The following is a 20,840-nucleotide window of genomic DNA, read 5'->3' as shown; positions in this document are numbered from 1 at the left end:
GACCTGGTTCAAACTACACCTGGTGTATGGGGTGTGCTTTGCTCAGGAACAGTCTCTGTAGGAGTGGACTGGATCTGCTTTGCTTTGGTTTGAGCCTCTGTTTGTGGGATCAGCACGAGATGACTGCGGTTCCTTCTGATTGTCCCTTGAGGTCTGCTGATGATGTACGATCGTGGAGTTGGGTGGACTGATGTCACTGTGCCTTGTGCTTTTGCATCCATGATCCAGACTGGTTGCCCCGGTAACAATTTATCCAGGTCCTTTGTTCTATGTCTTTTGTTAAAACACTTGGTTTGTCTCATCCTGTTCTCTCTCTCAGAATGACAAATCTGCTGAAAATCAGGCAGACATGGCTCTAAAGTTTCAGGAAGCATTGGCAAAGTAGTACGAAGTCTGTGCCCCATGAGAAGTTGAGGTGGGCTGTAGCCATTCGCCAGTGCTGTTTTCTGTAAGCCAGCGATGCTTTGTATGGATCGCTGGCCTTTTTGAGGAGATTCTTGATGGTCTGGACGCCTCTCTCCGCCTCGCCGTTGCTCTGAGGGTATCTGGGACTACTTGTTACTCTCATGCTTAAAACAGTAGTCCTTTGCAAAGTCTTCCATGGCTTGACATGCAAATTGTGGGCCATTATCCATAATCAGTGTTTCAGGTATTCCATGACGTGCAAATATTGACTTTAAATGCACAATCACATCAGGATGAACAAGTTGGGCTAAGATGAGCAATCTCACCATACCTCAAGAAATAATCCACTACCAACAAATAGTTTTTGTCCTTTAGTGTGAACCAATCCACTCCCAACTTCTGCCATGGCCTCTCAGAGAAACATGTGGGCATAAGAGGTTCCCTCACATTGACTCTTCCCTGTATGCACAGCCTGCACTTAAGGACAAGTTCACTGATCTGATTACTTAAGCCTGGCCACCACACTGCTTGTCAGGCACGTTCTCGACACTTAACTACACTTTGGTGACCCTGGTGTATTTGGTCCAAAACTGCATTTTGCATGTTTGCAGGTAAGAATTTTGTGTACACTCAAAACTGCTCTTTCTGACCAGTAGTGTTTTATTACTCCCTGCAGCTGGTTCCTGTCCGGCCAGCCCTCAGCACAGAACTTCATGACCTGGGAACAGACACTGTCAGACTGTAGCTGCTCACGGAGATCTGCAAGATACTTGCTGCTTGTAGGAAGGCCCTCCAGCACTGTGTCAACGTAAATATCAGTGTCCTCTATAAGATCATTGTCTCTGGGCATCACACTGTTTGTCAGCGGTAAACGCGAGAGCGTGTCGGCTGTGGTGAGGCTTGCGCATGCGAAATCTCTGTATCCGCAGTAGAAGCAAATCCAAGGCTTGCCCTCCGAGTAGACTCACGAGTGGCTTGTGGTCAGTCTCAAGCTCAAAGTGTAGCCCCAGAATGAAGTCATTGAATCTTTCACAGGCCCAAGTGAGTGCCAGCGCTTCTTTTTCCAGCTGAGCATAGCGCTGCTCTGTGGGCGTCAATGATCGTGAGGCATAAGCGACTGGTGACCACACGTCATTGTCTTTCTGTAGCAAAACCGCCCCCAACCCGTGAGAAGAGGCGTCTGCTGAGATCCTTTGGGGCTTGTTTGGGTTGTAAAGCTGCAGTACCGGAACGGATTACACTTGTCATTTTAAACTGTTAAATGCTTTATTTGCTCAGGCCGCCAGTACCACACGTTTTTAGTTGAAAGCAAGTCTCTCAGTGGCTTGTCTTTTTCGGAAAGGTTTGGGATGAGTCTCCCAAGCTAGTTCACCATTCCAAGGAAGCTCCTAAGCTCGCTCATGGTGCTTGGCTCTTTCATATTCTGCACTGCGTTGGTTTTGTCAGGGTCAGGACTCACACCTTCTGATGACACATCAGACAGCGTGGAGTCTCATTTTGTGCTCCTCTTTTGTGGATCCCCAGACCAGGATGTCGTCCATGTGGCACACGACTCCCGCGAGGCTGTCACTTCCATCACCATCATGTTTTGGAAATGCTCTGATGCACTGGAAATGCCAAACGGCAAATGATTGAAATGGTATCTACCAAATGGCGTAATGAATGTGGTGAGGAGAGCAGATTCTTTGGACGGCGGTATTTGCCAAAATGTTAGCATCGAGCTTGGAAAAATATTGTGCACCTGTGAGCATTCCTAGTGTTTGGTCTGCAGAGGGGAGGATATATCTTTCATGACACACTGACTCATTTAATGATCATGTCCACACAGATGCGGACTTTCTCTTTGTCCTTTTTGGGGGCTACGACCATGCCGCAGCACAATAATCACACAACCGGCATAGTAACTCCAACTTTAATGATCGCCTTCTTTCATACAACTACAGAAAAAACTGACCCTCCAAACTTCTACGTCCCCTTTCTCGCCTGCGGGTAGCCACGCCTCCCCACAGGACACTTGTGCAGTAGGACACTTACATCTTAACAATCTCTCCATTTCGTTCTCCCAGGAAAAGAAAACAGATTAGTACAATATTTTTTTCCTTTTTGAACAATATAACAGCTTAACATAATATAAGACTCTACACTAGCGTTTCAAAAAATCATTTTTTTATGTGTGTTATTTTTGTTTTTTTAGTCATTAGTCCTTTCAGTCTTTCAGTTGCCATTGCACTTCTCTCAGGGCTCTTAGCAGTCCAAGTGCTGATGTTCCCACACTGTAAAATGTAATTCTAGATGTTTGTTATTTCAACATATTATTCTATATCAGTTTGACGATAGATGACTGAAGTTGTTAAAAACGTCCCAATTACACCAAAAAAAGCTAACTTGAAAACTCATGTCCAGCTAAATCAGCAACTTATGTGAACTTGACAATGTGGGTAAGTTGAGCACAGCAGGATTCAAAACTGTCCCACGTGACTGCTATCGAGGTGCATGGGGAATTGGCGGTTAACGACATGCTCACTTTACTTGGACGTTTTCTAATTGTCTTCTTTGGAATATGCTTTCAAGGTGAGTAACATTGGTTATAACTATAAGGAAAGAGAGCTACAAAAGTTGGAACATGTTTTGAATTTATGGCATGACGTGGGTTTTCTCTTTTGCCGAAATGTTTGCTTTAGCTAATGTAACTTTAGCCGACAAGGTCCAGCTTGTGTGTCATGACCAAACTTGACCTAATAAAATGACATATGGCCTTTTTTATGGGTTTAATGTGGCACTGACCAAATCACAAGTATTGTGCCGCTAGCTTTAAGGTTGTACACTCAACCACTGTTGTGATATTAGCAAGCTAACTCAGCTAATTAATAAAGCTTATTTCATATTGTCTCTGTACTTGTAAATTTCTTTCAAGTTCACAGGTTGTATTTTGGTGGAAGTTCATTTTGGCAATATTTCCAATAACTGACTGGGTTCAAAAATAACTTTTTGGCAGGACTGCTATGCTTGTTGTCATTTGTTTACCCCTATGTAATCACTTAAGTTGTTATTAACTGCTGCATGCTAAGCTGCAAGAGTGCACTGAGGATTGAGACAAAATATGGTCTACAAACCAGCATTATATTAGTTTTTATCAGATAGTCCTTCAGTGTGTTTATTTTTTTTGCTTTAATTATATTGTGCAGTTATTTGTTACCCTGAAATGCTTTATGCTTAACAACAGCTCTATTTTGACTTATTTTTGAACTCTTGAGATCAGTATGACTAGATTGTGTGAGTTTCCATACTAAAAGAGCTGTAGTGATAAAATAATTGGCATAAGAGACACTGAGATTTAGCATGATATACTGCAGATGTTTGTTTGTTTTGTTTTGGGTTTTTTTTTTGCATAATTTACCTTTTAATTTAACTGCATTCCCTGTATTGTAAGAAAACTAACATTGTTTATATGTCAAAAAATTAGCAAACATGAATAAATGGCGAAAACAAAATAATTATAACATATATTTTTATTTTACTTATTTTAGGTCTGTGAAGCCAAACTTGATGCTGGGGATTTATTTTTGTCAGTGGAGTCAAATGGTAAGTTACAATTTGTGCATTTTGCCATACTGGAAACACCACAGATTATATTGTAACTTAATAGCTTAATAGCAAACTTTGCACTCTTTTGGGTAAATTGCTGTCCACTACATATACACAGAATGTGCACATTATTTCAGATATAAACAGGGAGTATGTAATGGACTTGCTGGCTTTAATGTAAAAAGCCTGTTGTGTAACTTTAATGAGGCAGTTGGACTAAAGCAATATGTTGCTCATCAAGGTAAACATCTGAGGAATAAGGAAACTGTTACTTGTCCTTTTACTCAGTGTTCTTTTAATCGCACGTTTACTAAAGTTTTACATCACATAAGTCATTTTCACAATCATTCTACTTTAAAAGATATCAAGACAGAGCTTATTGTTCTCTGAACTTCCTTGTTCGCTGAACGGCAGGTAAAGTGCATCTTTTTGTTTGTTTGCTTTTGTGTGTTTGTGCTTTCTCTAATGGTCCTCAGATGACGGTTTGCTTAAATTTGGGTCTCAAAGAATATTTTTTTTATTTTGCCTGTACTCCCCACCCCTCTTCTTCTATTGCTCAGGTTGAAGCAGAATTTGCCCGCCTTACATCTGTTGACCTGAAAGGGTTCCTTTTTGCTGTGCTTGACCATTATGGAGAGGTTCGTGGAGCTGTACAAAATCAAGAGCGGCATAGGAGGGCTAACTAGGCTCATAAAATGCTTCGATGATGATGTAAGTGTTCAACTGCGAAATCTAATCCTTTGTTTAAGTTTTAGGTTATCCAGTTCAACTGATGAACTCATTGAAAGAAAGCTGATAAGTAAAGTCTGTCATCATATTTTACAACTGGACATTTAGTGTGGTAACTTTTACAGAATCTGTGTATATTGGTGGTAGGTTGGATATCATATTCTACTTGAATGTCCTGATAAGCCTGATTCAAAATCTCCAATGATAATCACATATTGATGGAATTATGTATCAAAAAGCTGTGAATTTGGAGCTGTCTACATGCTTCATAAACACTGTTTAAAAAGTGTTTTTGTTTTCTTTTTGACTTCTTTGACCAGAGCCCTACACAAAGGAAGAGGACAGAGGGCCTCATTTTCTAAAGGAAGATCCCTCACACACTCTCAAGACTGCGAAGGTTAGCATTGTTTCTTTTAGTAAATTTAATAATGACAGCACCACAGTGGATTTTAAATTAAACATGTGGCATCTATGAAACAGTAGATGCCACATGATAACATGTGTACTTCTTCCTCACCAAATGTATTATTACAAGATCTTTAACACTGGAGATGGTCTGGGTTTCAGAGAAACTAACTGGCAAGCTAGCATTGATATTATTAGTGTCTTGTGTTTATTCATGTCTTCACCAGGGTCTTTGACATTTCGCTGCTGTACTGTTCACTTCAGCTTTTCGTTTGATTTCTCACATTGTATATTGTAATGGCAGAGATATTAGGATATTTAAGGGCCTGCAGTGGCTGCTACAGCTGTGGGGGGCAATACTTTGGTGAAATGTCCTGGACCCTGGAAAAGAGACTGGGTAAGCAATTAAAGGTCACTGACCCAGAGTCATTGGGCAGCTGGGTAAAGGTGGATGTTGATATTCAGTGCCAATTATGCAACCTGTTCAGCCATGTCTATATGCTCTTTTTTCATGCTGTTAATATGGGGGGGGGGGAGATAAACTTTAATCAATAAACTGATTAAAGGAGCATTGTCTATGGAGCCACAATCTGATCCTGTAGTGTAGCTGCAGTTTGTACATTTCATGTATTCTCAGCCAGATTTGGTTTAGAGCACAGCCAATATTTAGCACAAGTAAATTTAAATTCACACACACTGGTGATGGCAAGCTACATTGTAGACATGCTCAGTTATTTATGAACATGGTCTTTGTTTAAAGCAAGAAATGGATTTGTAACATGGGGGTGCATATCTCATTCTGAAAAAGCTTTAACAACTAATAAGTGTTACCCAAAGCCAATCAGCATCATCCAAGGCATCAGTATGGCTCTTCTTTGGAAAGACATGAATTCTTAAGCACGAGGGATATTGTGTAATTGTAATTGTGTAATTTTATATATTTTTTTGTCTTTGAACCCTTTTATAACCGACAGGTACCACGTTTTCTAAGAGGATGAAAGTTGGCATTGTGATGGTGAAAGAAGAAGACATCATCGATGTGTTGGTTGTCCTTGAGGCAGCAGTAATCCTGTCTAATCTGAGGGATGTCTCAAGTGCCATTTCCATGCTGATGGGTCTTCTTTTTGCCCTCAACATAGACTATCCAAAGGAACTTAAGGATATCTTTGAAGTCATTCAGAACGTCCTAATGAACATTGGTGGAAGGCAGTGCATCTCACTAGTGCAGGGTCTAAGAAACAGACTCTTGCTCACAGCATACAATTGCCTTAGTGTTAAGGACAGTTTTTATTTTACTGTTTGTTTGTTTTTTATTCTTGCAAGTTCTCATTCTCACTTTTGTATGTCACTAAATGACTACACTTTACATTCCAGATTAGACAATTGCTCATTTGTTCATTGTTTAAGAAACTTATGTGAACAACAATATAATGGTGGACTCTGCAGATGCTTATCTCATGCAAGTCAGTAGTTTTTCCTTTGTTTTGCAATTGAGCAGACTCAAACTAATGTTTCTGAAATATTCATCTTATCAAATGTTTCAGAAGCATGTACTCATTTTCAGAGATGTTGGTTCTGTGGAATTTGTTGCAATTGTAAACGAAGACAAATACAAGAGTTTGATGTCTTAGTTGTTATAAACTGATCTTTACTGTCTCTTATCAAAGGCTTTGTACTATTTTAATATTTCAAGTTTTATGCTAACAGGTGTGACTGAGCACAATGAAGTTTAAAAATTTTGCAAATGTAAAGAATAACTTTTCTAAAATAGCAAGTGTCCCGTTGATACATTACATTAATGCAGACTTTATGTTGTTGCTTCACAAGAATCACTACTGCTCCTAGAGTATTGGTCAGAATTTAATCTTCACCCAAACTGGGCTCAAGACCAAGTTCAAATTTATTGTTTCACAGCGAGCAACTTTTGAGTTTTGATGGATTGTGAGCCTGATGAGCTACGTCACTGATTTTTCTGTTTCTCAGATAACTAAGATGGCACAATAAATGTTGAATGTTGGGTGCTCATGAGTAATTGTCTTTTCATGTTCTTAAAACAAACTTTCTGCCTGAAATGATCAGATACACTTTAATGGAATCTGTGGGTTTTTATTTCTTTCTGTAAACAACAGAAAATTAATTTAAAGGAATGTAGATATTTAAACCTGAGATCTAAGATAAGCCTAACAGGTAGTTTTGCTGAAATGGATGTTAGAAAGCTAAACAAACAAACAAAACAAAAACAAAAAAAAAACGTAAGATGTTCAATACACATTTTTCTTTACATCCAGTCAATCAACTCTGATAATTAAAATGAAACTGATTTACGAGCTCACTCAGCTACCTTAAGGAGCTCAGTTAATTAATAAACTTAAATCAACTTAGCTAACAGATTATGTTAGTTAAGCTAAAATAGATTCCTAAGTTAAAAGAAGTACTAAAGTATTTGCATTAACTAAAAAACCCAAGTCAATTGAACTAGGACAAGAGTTTAAACAATAGATTATTTTAATTTATCTGAAAGGGTTTTCCCAAGTAAAAATTACAATTAAAGGAGTTGAACTGACTAACAAATCTCAGTCAACTAAACTAAGACGAAAGTTTAGACAATGTGATTTTTCATTAAGATAACAATTGGTTGTGTTACAAGAACAATTTATTTATATATATTTCTTGACTTAACTTAAAATTTTAAGGCAGCCCTTTACCTGATATTTTTAAGTTGAAACAACAAGTTATATTTTACGGTGCACTTTTGTCAGGCAGTTAGCAAGCTGCTCTTTGGTAGATGTCCATATGATGTGCTGAACAGTCCCTATGTGCATAAGTTCTTTGTTGCTACTGATGTTGAGCCACAGCCTCTTCTCAGTTACAGATTTTGTGGACTTGACAGCATCAAGAAGGGAATGGTTGTCTGTTACACAGACGATAGGGAAGATGTTGTGTGTACCATCACCAGTGGTGAGCTCAGAATAGAGTGCAGCCAGAAAAACAGCTGTTAGTTCCCAGTTACCCCTGTACAGGTGGTCTGGACCGGCTCTCCATTTGTCGGGTCAGAGTCCCTTAATCCCTACGGGTATTACCCTGATAGGTGAAGTTGAGACTAGTTTAAGCCGGCGGCGAGGAGACTCGCTCAGCCTCTAACTGCCTTCGTCTAGAGATAAGATAAAACTTTATTAATCCCTCGGGTGGGTTCCTCTGGGAAATTTGGTAGTCTATGGGCTCAAAATGTGGTTGTACTTGTAAAGCAGGATTTGTATATATAAAAAGATTTGTGTGTGGACTTAGCCAAAACAAACGCGTGAATCTGTGCAAGTTACAAGTACGAATTTTGACCCTATTTTTCTTCCTTTCATTTGATTGGTCAATGTCATGTGAATCACAAATGTAACAATCCAATCAGAGAACAGATGGGTTTGGCTGCCGGAAGGGAGCTTTTTTGAACTGCAGGTCCTTGAAGGTCCCTCTGACTCTATGCTCTCATTGGCAACCTTAATGAAACATATTTGTCAGCCACACTTATTAACGGCAGCTCTCCTCTAATGATCTATGGCACTTGCTGAGTAAAATTTAGTGACCTGGACAGTAGGTCCCAAGGATGTGTTATAACGATTTACCCTATTTATCACACTATAAACTCTAACTATTCTGTTGCTAAGTGACTACAACCGTTGTTGAGTTGGGTCTTCTTTTAGGAGGGAAGGAGGATCATCGTGCGCACTGATAGAATCCAGTTCCCTGCTGTGTTGGCAGAAGTCCAAAGGAAAGATAAAGTGTAGCCCAGTACAAAGCTCCCGGACTTCACCTTCTTGACTCCGATCCTAACTCAGCATACGATGAGTAGGCAGTTCAAAATTCATAATCCAATCAGTCGATCCACAGTGAAGGGTTATGACTTCTCCTCTGTCGTCCCTCGCTCTAAGTCTTTTCACTGCAGATCTTCAGTCTTCTCGCATCCTACTCACCGGCTCGGGACTAGAGGAAAAAGCCCCTCTCTGCTTCTGCCTCTCATTTTTATACACCTCTACGGACCTATCTAGACATCTACCGGTGGAAACAACACCTACGGACACGTCATGTTCCTCTTTAGGCCCACCCTTTTATCTTTGATGCACTGGCATGACTTGCAGTTTTAGTGCATTTCCTTTCTTCCACTCCACCCAACAATGCTGCAACTCAACTTCCCTAAAAACTCTTGAGTTTCATACAAACAAAAATCACTTCTCCTTTTTCTCATGTCTTAAGGACCGTTTAATTCATACACACCCATTATGATTTATTATTAATCTTTTAGCAATGCAATGCATACATAACTCTTTTTATTTGATTCTGTGCTTTAACAGACACAACAATTCCTTATTCCCATCCCCCCCCCCAATTCCATTTGTGACGAACATGCTGGAGATTCTCACACTGTTCTGACATAGCACTGTCGATCCCATCTGCAAGGGCCAAAGTCTCTCCTGCTAGTGTACTCTGTACCACTCTCCTGATCCGTTTCGGCTGGCAACATATGGGCGAAAACGTTCCACCTTCTCCCATCAACATGATAAAATGTCCACCTTGTGTGCCTCCATCTGAGAGGTTTTCCATCAAGAAATGACTAAACACCACTAATTTGACAGATTTGCTTTCACCCAAGAACTGAAACCTGGGATCAATAGGAATAGGCTGTAGGTTCTTTATGTACGTATCTTGTTGTACTTGTATTTCATTCTGAAGAGAATAAACCTCCATCCCGATGTAGTTAAAGCTGTTAGGTTCTTCTTGTCCAACTTGAAAAGTTGAAAAGCAGCTTTCAGTTTGGGGATGACTACTGTGGAGAACATGTCTTATCCAACCCATTGACTGTAGAAAACAGTCAATGGTTCTGACATTAGTGGTTTTAAATACAGCTTGTCTGGGTGAAGTGTAGAAAAGCTCGTCTGCAGTGCATGAATACATGCTTTTTGGTGTCCGATGTAACCTTCCATCCATGATTTACATTTTACGCTCTATTTTCAGGCTGCAGGCTAAAATGGCATCCTATGACAAGTCATAGGGTCACATATATTTTTCTAGAAGATTTAAGTTCACACGAGTCATCACCAGGATTACTGGCTACTTTGTAAGTTTCTGATTACCCTGTCATTGGTGTTTAGGTAATTATGTGTCACAGAATCAAATGTTTCAATGCACTGTTAAATGCACTGGATCTTGAAAAAACAGCCTGAAAATAAATAACAGTTTATCCAAACACCTCTCTTTTTGATTGTTGCATTATGATTACGGATACAAAATAACTGTCAGGAACCATGTGCTCACACACATATCAGTCTTGCTGATTTCACTCTATATCAGAATAGGCCTAGGAAGCTGGCTCCGCTGCTTCCTGTATGACTCCAGGGTTGCCGACCCCTGTAGTAGAGCAATCTCAAGATGATGGGCCGAGGAGGATCACTTTGTTTGGGACGTTGGCGATTCACTCTATGTGCTCGATCGATAAGTAGCTTCTCCTCGAGAAGTAGCGCCTCCGCCAAAAGTTGTGAAACAAACTCAGTTTCAGAGCAGTTCAAGACCATTCTATTTTTGCCATTGCGCTGGACCATGTGATGAAGTATTTACCATCTCTCTTTGCTCTTGGGAGGTAACATCCGGTTGCAGTTTGGCTACAACACCACAGCTTACCAGTTTTTCAATTTCTGCATTGTTTGCAGCACCCATTGCTTAGATGTTTCTCTATACTCTTGTAGTTTGGCAATATTGCCTCTTGGGTTGCTTGGAAAAATGGCATATCCTTTCTCCTCAACAAGGATTTGGCATACCGGAACAGTATCTAAAGGGCTTTCTGATCCTCCTTTGACATTGTTACCTCCTTTTCACTTTTTTATGGTAGAATGTCAACTTGCCACCGTTTTTCAACACGCCTCTGAAGCTCAACAGATAGGGGGCTGCAGGAGGCACAGTTGCAGCTCTAGCTGTGACTCAAGAGTCTTTGCTGTGTCTTGCAGTGTCCAACCCTTGCAGCTGTCCCCCCTAGTGATTCAAAGTGCACAGGTTCTGCAGGGTTTATAAGGCGCAGCTGTGAAACTTGGCTGAAGGTTTGTAGGGGTAAATACTCGAGATGTCTGTAGATTGCTTGAGGAAAGTAGCTGGATATGAATATTGAGCTAAATCAAAACGCTAAGTAGTGAAGGCATGAAATATTTGCTAGTTCTCATGGAAAGGTCCTCAGGAGTGCCTGTCAATCCTAGCTGCTAAGCTGAAGATGAACGTAGCATGGTGCAGTCAGAGCCATCATGCAAGACAGCATAAGTGTCCAGGGTCATGTCTCCATGTCTCAGTAGGACTTTGATCACTTTAAGCAGAACACAGGAGAGGTCTGAAGGTTTGTCTAGTTGGAGGACTTCGGTGGCAGAGCTCACCAGGAAAGCTCACGTTGTGAGCAGGGAAGCGAGAAAGAAAGAGAGAAACAAAAACAAATAAATATACATGTAGCATCACTGGACCATGACAGTAATATTTCCGTTTGATCAACCATCTCAACAAGTTCAATGACTTTCTTTTCAAGCTGCTTACACTACATTGACTTATGTTTTTACACAATCTCAGAAGAGGAGAGCCACTGAGGGAACGCCTTCCGCCCTCCGACGCCTCCACCGTGACCTCCACTTCTGAGAGGAATTGCCTACAGATCAAGTATGGAGTGTGCCTCACACGTTCTTTCTCAATGCTCAGCTTGTCTCTTTCCATTTGTAAGAGTAACAACTCCTTTTGCTGCTCAAAAGACAAAGCAACTGTAGTCCAGACCACAGACTGATCAACATCAGCCACTAAAGTCTTCATTTTACCTGGCAACACGCCTTTCTTTACTAATGCAGCCTGTAACACTCCTTTAACCTCATCTTTCAACTCTTTATCCACAACATCGACATCATAATGTTCAACAAGTTTCAACAGCTCTTCTTTAGTACAACTATTCAAGAGTTCCTCCGATGGAGACTGAACAAAAGCATCAACTGTAGCCATAACAAAGTATTGATCCTTGACATGCAATTGAAAACAGCACTTTCCCACTAACTGCCTAACCAAAATCTACTTAACTGAAGCCTAGTCTTCATGCAGTTACTTACAGTGGGTACTTATGCACTAAAAACCGCCAGAAAGACAAAGGCAACTGATCAAACAGCGACCCCCTCAATTCTGGGGACGTGCTCCCGAGACAACTGCTCTAACCGTGTTCACCGCAACAAAAATTCCATCAATGTTTCTCAAGAGAGAAACACTCCTTCAACCTAACAGGGAAAGCACTGATTTTAACCCATGCATATTCAATAATCAACACAGCGCATGCTGTAGGACACACAAAGTTCACACAAGACAGCACACCAACAGTAAACTTAAGTCTATAGCAAAACATCAGTGATTTCCCCAACTTGTGCCTTAAGTGCTCTTGTCAGCTTAAGTGGATCTATTTTCTTCACACCCTCTTCCTCAAACCTGACAATTACATTCATACTCGCATTTGTTCCTTCTTCATTACCTTCACTGTCAGTCCCTTCCGTACTACCCTCACTTCTCTTTTTCCTCTTCCTTTCACCAGCTCTGCGCCTCTTCCCCCCCTTTCCAACTTTTTCCCACTCATTCTCGTCACCCTGACCGCCAATCTCTTCCTCTTCACTACCATCCATACTATTCCACTCACTCCTCCCGCTCTCCATTGGTGCCAATCCCGGTCTATGAGAAGAAGTCTGCAGGAGACCGTTACCGGACCTGTACAGGCCTTCGGCCGACTCTCCTACTTACCTCACTCACACACCAAACCACCAACCAAACACACCTTATACCCAATCCATATCCATATCCGTATGGGATATCACTTTAATCACGCCTTTAAGGCAGATGACGTGTGATGACACGTGCACGGCCCCGCCTGCACATATATCCGCTGTCATCACAGTCATCCCTCTGTTCGATAGCTGCTCTTCACCGAGCCAAACTGCTCAGTGGGGCCACCTTGTGTTGTACCTCGTTCCTCTCCTTCAGGGAACAGAAGTTATAGACATAACTATTCGTTCCCTTTCAGTCGATTCACTCGGTACAACACATAAGCATGGGACATATATACACGCCCCGCAGAGCAACCACTGAACCAGAATCGGACCACCACATCCTAGTGAGTGGTAGACCCAGCAGAAAGGACAGCATGAGCCACCGAAGGAGCTGTAACGTCCAACCGATAAAACCGCACAAAAGTGTGCGGTGATGCCCAACTAGCTGCCGCACAAATATCAGCTACAGGCACCCCTTTAAAAAGAGCCCATGAGGTTGCCATCTCCCTGGTGGTATGAGCTCTCACCCCGTGGGGCAAAGCAAGACCACTGGTGGCGTATGCCATTGAGAAAGCTTCTATAATCCAGTGGGACAGCCTCTGTTTCGACAGAGCTCTACCTCTATTTGGATTAGCAAAGCAGACAAACAGCTGGTCACATAAACGCACGTTCTGAGTGCGCTCAATGTAGGTGCGTAGCACACGCACTGGACAAAGAGAATGCATCCTCCTCTGCTCCTCAGTTGCAAAAGGAGGGGAGCAAAAACTCAGCAACTCAAACTCCATTGAGCTAGAAGATGCAGGCATGATCTTGGGAAAATAGGCAGCATTTGGACGCAATACGACCGTGTGGCCATCAGAAGAAAACTGTGTGCAGGAGGGATGCTGGGGGCCCGAAGGTGGGACTTTGCTCCAGGCCGACTGGCGTGGAGCTCGGGCCGGAGGATGTGCTCTCGCTGGCGGCACACCCACTTCAGCAGTGGGCGCCGGTCTCTTGCCAGTCGGCAGAGGAGCGGCGGGCCTGTGAGAGCTAGCTGCGGGCTTGGGCTGACGTCTGGGGATGATGTCGCGCAGAGCTTCCGTCTGCTTCTCCCTCAGATTGAATCTAGCCTGAATGGCTTCAAGTGAATGTCCGAATATCCCAGCCGCAGACACTTGTGCATCCAGATATACAGCCCTGTCCCTATCCGGGACGTCAGAGAGGGTCAGCCACAGGTGCCTCTGCGCCACTACTGTCGAAGCTATCCCTCTGCCCAGGGAGAGCGCTGCACAGCGAGACGCACGGAGGATGTAATCTGTGGCGACTCTGACCTCGTTAAGAAGAGGTGCCAGCGGGCTGTCATCAGGAACCTGCGATCCGAACTCCGCCAGGCACATTGCCTGGTACGTCTGGAGCATGGTGACAGAGCTCATGGCACGAGCAGTGCTGGCCTGAGCTCTATAAATCTTCTCCAGCTGCGAAGCAGAGAATCTGCAGTGCTTGGACGGCAGAGTTGCGGGGCCGCCGACACCATGGTTATGGGACGGGGCCAGAGAAGCAGCCAGAGACGGCTCCATAGGGGGTGGGTTAGCTAAGCCAGCCCCCTTGGCGCCGTCCAATTCCATGTACTGTCCATAGCCGGGCACAGTGACGCGGGTAGACAGAGGTTTGTCACATGATGCTGTTAGCTCGCAGAGAAAGTCTGGGAACATGGGAAGGCAGTTTTTGGCCGTTGCGGGCTCCGGTGGGAGGAAAAACCCAGCGAACCGCGACGGCATCTGAGCTGGCGGAGGAGAGGGCCAGTCCACCTGCAGCTTCTCAGCAGCATGGCGAAACAGGGAGAAAAGAGAGGTGTCATCGTGGCCGACTGGCGCAGCAGCGGCGGTAAATTGGGCCGACAATGAGCTCTCCTGCTCATCCTCCGACAAACCATGGATGTCCAGGCCGATGTCCAGCACGTCATCATCGTCCTGGGGAGCGCTGGCGGGCTTCAACCCAGGCTGAAGCCCGTCAGCGCTCCTGCATGGTTCCGGCTTGTCATCGGCTAACCCTTCAACATATTCCATGTGGTCAGCCCAGCTAATTGCGGGGACATCGACCAGAAAATCCTCGTCTTCAGACTCGGACGAAGCCGGGGCTCCAGACCCGGAAAGGAGAGGGTCATGCCGTGCGACAGCCGAGCGTCCCAGCACTTTTTCCACAAACGTCACCCGTCTTTCCAGGGTCAAGCGCCGGAGCTGGCGACAAAACGCACAAGCTTCGGGCTCCATCAATGCTCTCCTGGCATGGACGATCCCCAGGCAGACAGGGCAGGCATCGTGCTGGTCGCTGTCGTGCAAAGAGAAACCGCATCCCTGAGGACAGGGGCGAACAAAAGATTTCTGCTTTGCTCGCTTTGGTTTGGAGTCCATTCCAAAACACAAAGCAAAACGCTGCACGGGAAAACTTGAAATTAGCGCTCCGCGGGCAGCCTACACACCAACTGCGTGGTGGAAGCTAACACCAACAGGGGCAGTTAAGCTAAGTTCAAGTCGGCAGACAACGGAGGTAACTAGCAGCAGCTAGCAAGCCCAACTCAGCAGAGGTGTTCTCAGCGAGGTGAAGAGCGTAAGACCTGAGGGATGACTGTGATGACAGCGGCTATATGTACAGGCGGGGCCGTGCACGTGTCATCACACGTCATCCGCCTTAAAGGCGTGATTAAAGGTTTCTTCAGCCAGGACACGCGAGGGCGTGATATCCCATACTTATGTGTTGTACCGAGTGAATCGACTGAAAGGGAACAGCACTTTCCCACTAACTGCCTAACCAAAATCTACTTAACTGAAGCCTAGTCTTCATGCAGTTACTTACAGTGGGTACTTATGCACTAAAAACCGCCCGAAAGACAAAGGCAACTGCACAAACAGCGACCCCCTCAATTCTGGGGACGTGCTCCCGAGACAACTGCTCTAACCGTGTTCACCGCAACAAAAATTCCATCAATGTTTCTCAAGAGAGAAACAGTCCTTCAACCTAACAGGGAAAGCACTGATTTTAACTCATGCATATTCATTAATCAACACAGCGCATGCTGTAGGACACACAAAGTTCACACAAGACAGCACACCAACAGTAAACTTAAGTCTATAGCAAAACATCGGTGATTTCTCCAATTTGTGCCTTAAGTGCTCTTGTCAGCTTAAGTGGATCTATTTTCTTCACACCCTCTTCCTCAAACCTGACAATTACATTCATACTCGCATTTGTTCCTTCTTCATTACCTTCACTGTCAGTCCCTTCCGTACTACCCTCACTTCTCTTTTTCCTCTTCCTTTCACTAGCTCTGCGCCTGTTGCCCCCCTTTCCCACTTTTTCCCACTCATTCTTGTCACCCTGACCGCCAATCTCTTCCTCTTCACTACCATCCATACTATTCCACTCACTCCTCCCGCTCTCCATTGATGAGAAGAAGTCTGCAGGAGACCGTTACCGGACCTGTACAGGCCTTCGGCCGACTCTCCTACTTACCTCGCTCACACACCAAACCACCAACCAAACACACCTTATACCCAATCCACACTAACTACAACAGCTATGCTGCAACCCCAGCAGCGTCCCGGCATGAAGGCTCAGCTCGTTTCCCTCCTGAGGGACTCTCTGCTGACTGGTAAACAAAAGATGCTCTCTGGCCGTCCTCTCTCAAACCTCAGCTGGTTTAACACAGAAAACCATTCGCACCTGTCGGTAATTTAGACTCTTCCATTACCTATTGCCACTAACTGCAGGTCGTTGGACTGTGGCAGGAAGCCGGAGTACAAGGAAAGAACCCACGCAAAAACAGGAAGAACATGCAAACTCCACACAGAGCGACGGTAGAGCTGAACTCAAGACCTTCTTCCTGTGCGGTAACGGTGCAAACCACTGTGCCGTCCGCGTGTCAGCAACCGTCTCCCAAAAATTTATACAAGTTCAATGACTTTCTTTTCAAGCTGCTTACACTACATTGACTTATGTTTTTACACAATCTCAGAAGAGGAGAGCCACTGAGGGAACGCCTTCCGCCCTCCGACGCCTCCACCGTGACCTCCACTTCTGAGAGGAATTGCCTACAGATCAAGTATGGAGTGTGCCTCACACGTTCTTTCTCAATGCTCAGCTTGTCTCTTTCCATTTGTAAGAGTAACAAGTCCTTTTGCTGCTCAAAAGACAAAGCAACTGTAGTCGAGACCACAGACTGATCAACATCAGCCACTAAAGTCTTCATTTTACCTGGCAACACGCCTTTCTTTACTAATGCAGCCTGTAACACTCCTTTAACCTCATCTTTCAACTCTTTATCCCCAACATCGACATCATAATGTTCAACAAGTTTCAACAGCTCTTCTTTAGTACAACTATTCAAGAGTTCCTCCGATGGAGACTGAACAAAAGCATCAACTGTAGCCATAACAAAGTATTGATCCTTGAAATGCAATTGAAAACAGCACTTTCCCACTAACTGCCTAACCAAAATCTACTTAACTGAAGCCTAGTCTTCATGCAGTTACTTACAGTGGGTACTTATGCACTAAAAACCGCCAGAAAGACAAAGGCAACTGCACAAACAGCGACCCCCTCAATTCTGGGGACGTGCTCCCGAGACAACTGCTCTAACCGTGTTCACCGCAACTACAATTCCATCAATGTTTCTCAAGAGAGAAACACTCCTTCAACCTAACAGGGAAAGCACTGATTTTAAAACATGCATATTCAATAATCAACACAGCGCATGCTGTAGGACACACAAAGTTCACACAAGACTTCACAAGAAAAGTAAACTTAAGTCTATAGAAAAACATCGGTGATTTCCCCAACTTGTGCCTTAAGTGCTCTTGTCAGCTTAAGTGGATCTATTTTCTTCACACCCTCTTCCTCAAACCTGACAATTACATTCATACTCGCATTTGTTCCTTCTTCATTACCTTCACTGTCAGTCCCTTCCGTACTACTCTCACTTCTCTTTTTCCTCTTCCTTTCACTAGCTCTGCGCCTCTTCCCCCCCTTTCCCACTTTTTCCCACTCATTCTCGTCACCCTGACCGCCAATCTCTTCCTCTTCACTACCATCCATACTATTCCACTCACTCCTCCCGCTCTCCATTGCTGAGAAGAAGTCTTTAGGAGACCATTACCGGACCTGTACAGGCCTTCGGCCGACTCTCCTACTTACCTCACTCACACACCAAACCACCAACCAAACACACCTTATACCCAATCCACACTAACTACAACAGCTATGCTGCAACCCCAGTAGCGTCCCGGCATGAAGGCTCAGCTCGTTTCCCTCCTGAGGGACTCTCTGCTGACTGGTAAACAAAAGATGCTCTCTGGCCGTCCTCTCTCAAACCTCAGCTGGTTTAACACAGAAAACCATTCGCACCTGTCGGCAATTTAGACTCTTCCATTACCTATTGCCACTAACTGCAGGTCGTTGGACTGTGGCAGGAAGCCAGAGTACAAGGAAAGAACCCACGCAAAAACAGGAAGAACATGCAAACTCCACACAGAGCGACGGTAGAGCTGAACTCAAGACCTTCTTCCTGTGCGGTAACGGTGCTAACCACTGTGCCGCCCGCGTGTCAGCAACCGTCTCCCAAAAATTTATACAAGTTCAATGACTTTCTTTTCAAGCTGCTTACACTACATTGACTTATGTTTTTACACAATCTCAGAAGAGGAGAGCCACTGAGGGAACGCCTTCCGCCCTCCGACGCCTCCACCGTGACCTCCACTTCTGAGAGGAATTGCCTACAGATCAAGTATGGAGTGTGCCTCACACGTTCTTTCTCAATGCTCAGCTTGTCTCTTTCCATTTGTAAGACTAACAACTCCTTTTGCTGCTCAAAAGACAAAGCAACTGTAGTCGAGACCACAGACTGATCAACATCAGCCACTAAAGTCTTCATTTTACCTGGCAACACGCCTTTCTTTACTAATGCAGCCTGTAACACTCCTTTAACCTCATCTTTCAACTCTTTATCCCCAACATCGACATCATAATGTTCAACAAGTTTCAACAGCTCTTCTTTAGTACAACTATTCAAGAGTTCCTCCGATGGAGACTGAACAAAAGCATCAACTGTAGCCATAACAAAGTATTGATCCTTGACATGCAATTGAAAACAGCACTTTCCCACTAACTGCCTAACCAAAATCTACTTAACTGAAGCCTAGTCTTCATGCAGTTACTTACAGTGGGTACTTATGCACTAAAAACCACCAGAAAGACAAAGGCAACTGCACAAACAGCGACCCCCTCAATTCTGGGGACGTGCTCCCGAGACAACTGCTCTAACCGTGTTCACCGCAACTAAAATTCCATCAATGTTTCTCAAGAGAGAAACACTCCTTCAACCTAACAGGGAAAGCACTGATTTTAACCCATGCATATTCAATAATCAACACAGCGCATGCTGTAGGACACACAAAGTTCACACAAGACAGCACACCAACAGTAAACTTAAGTCTATAGCAAAACATCAGTGATTTCCCCAACTTGTGCCTTAAGTGCTCTTGTCAGCTTAAGTGGATCTATTTTCTTCACACCCTCTTCCTCAAACCTGACAATTACATTCATACTCGCATTTGTTCCTTCTTCATTACCTTCACTGTCAGTCCCTTCCGTACTACCCTCACTTCTCTTTTTCCTCTTCCTTTCACTAGCTCTGCGCCTCTTCCCCCCCTTTCCCACTTTTTCCCACTCATTCTCGTCACCCTGACCGCCAATCTCTTCCTCTTCACTACCATCCATACTATTCCACTCACTCCTCCCGCTCTCCATTGCTGAGAAGAAGTCTGCAGGAGACCGTTACCGGACCTGTACAGGCCTTCGGCCGACTCTCCTACTTACCTCACTCACACACCAAACCACCAACCAAACACACCTTATACTCAATCCACACTAACTACAACAGCTATGCTGCAACCCCAGCAGCGTCCCGGCATGAAGGCTCAGCTCGTTTCCCTCCTGAGGGACTCTCTGCTGACTGGTAAACAAAAGATGCTCTCTGGCCGTCCTCTCTCAAACCTCAGCTGGTTTAACACAGAAAACCATTCGCACCTGTCGGCAATTTAGACTCTTCCATTACCTATTGCCACTAACTGCAGGTCGTTGGACTGTGGCAGGAAGCCGGAGTACAAGGAAAGAACCCACGCAAAAACAGGAAGAACATGCAAACTCCACACAGAGCGACGGTAGAGCTGAACTCAAGACCTTCTTCCTGTGCGGTAACGGTGCTAACCACTGTGCCGCCCGCGTGTCAGCAACCGTCTCCCAAAAATTTATACAAGTTCAATGACTTTCTTTTCAAGCTGCTTACACTACATTGACTTATGTTTTTACACAATCTCAGAAGAGGAGAGCCACTGAGGGAACGCCTTCCGCCCTCCGACGCCTCCACCGTGACCTCCACTTCTGAGAGGAATTGCCTACAGATCAAGTATGGAGTGTGCCTCACACGTTCTTTCTCAATGCTCAGCTTGTCTCTTTCCATTTGTAAGAGTAACAACTCCTTTTGCTGCTCAAAAGACAAAGCAACTGTAGTCGAGACCACAGACTGATCAACATCAGCCACTAAAGTCTTCATTTTACCTGGCAACACGCCTTTCTTTACTAATGCAGCCTGTAACACTCCTTTAACCTCATCTTTCAACTCTTTATTCCCAACATCGACATCATAATGTTCAACAAGTTTCAACAGCTCTTCTTTAGTACAACTATTCAAGAGTTCCTCCGATGGAGACTGAACAAAAGCATCAACTGTAGCCATAACAAAGTATTGATCCTTGACATGCAATTGAAAACAGCACTTTCCCACTAACTGCCTAACCAAAATCTACTTAACTGAAGCCTAGTCTTCATGCAGTTACTTACAGTGGGTACTTATGCACTAAAAACCACCAGAAAGAC

The 20,840-nt window shown here is 44.0% G+C and overlaps 1 long non-coding RNA gene across 1 annotated transcript; it reads left to right on the top strand.

Annotated features, from left to right (window-relative positions):
• The first annotated feature begins 4,178 nt into the window (after positions 1-4,178).
• Positions 4,179-7,117, top strand: LOC148100127 (uncharacterized). Its single transcript, XR_015719827.1, has 3 exons — positions 4,179-4,789; positions 5,040-5,116; positions 6,099-7,117. It is a non-coding gene; the product is annotated as an uncharacterized LOC148100127 (long non-coding RNA).
• Positions 7,118-20,840: the final 13,723 nt, after the last annotated feature.

Source organism: Neolamprologus brichardi, chromosome 12, assembly GCF_056152115.1.
Source record: "Neolamprologus brichardi isolate AB-2024 chromosome 12, ASM5615211v1, whole genome shotgun sequence".
Lineage (NCBI taxonomy): Eukaryota > Metazoa > Chordata > Actinopteri > Cichliformes > Cichlidae > Neolamprologus > Neolamprologus brichardi.
Note: the sequence above shows the minus strand (reverse complement) of the source record. Positions and strands in the feature narration are given on the sequence as shown.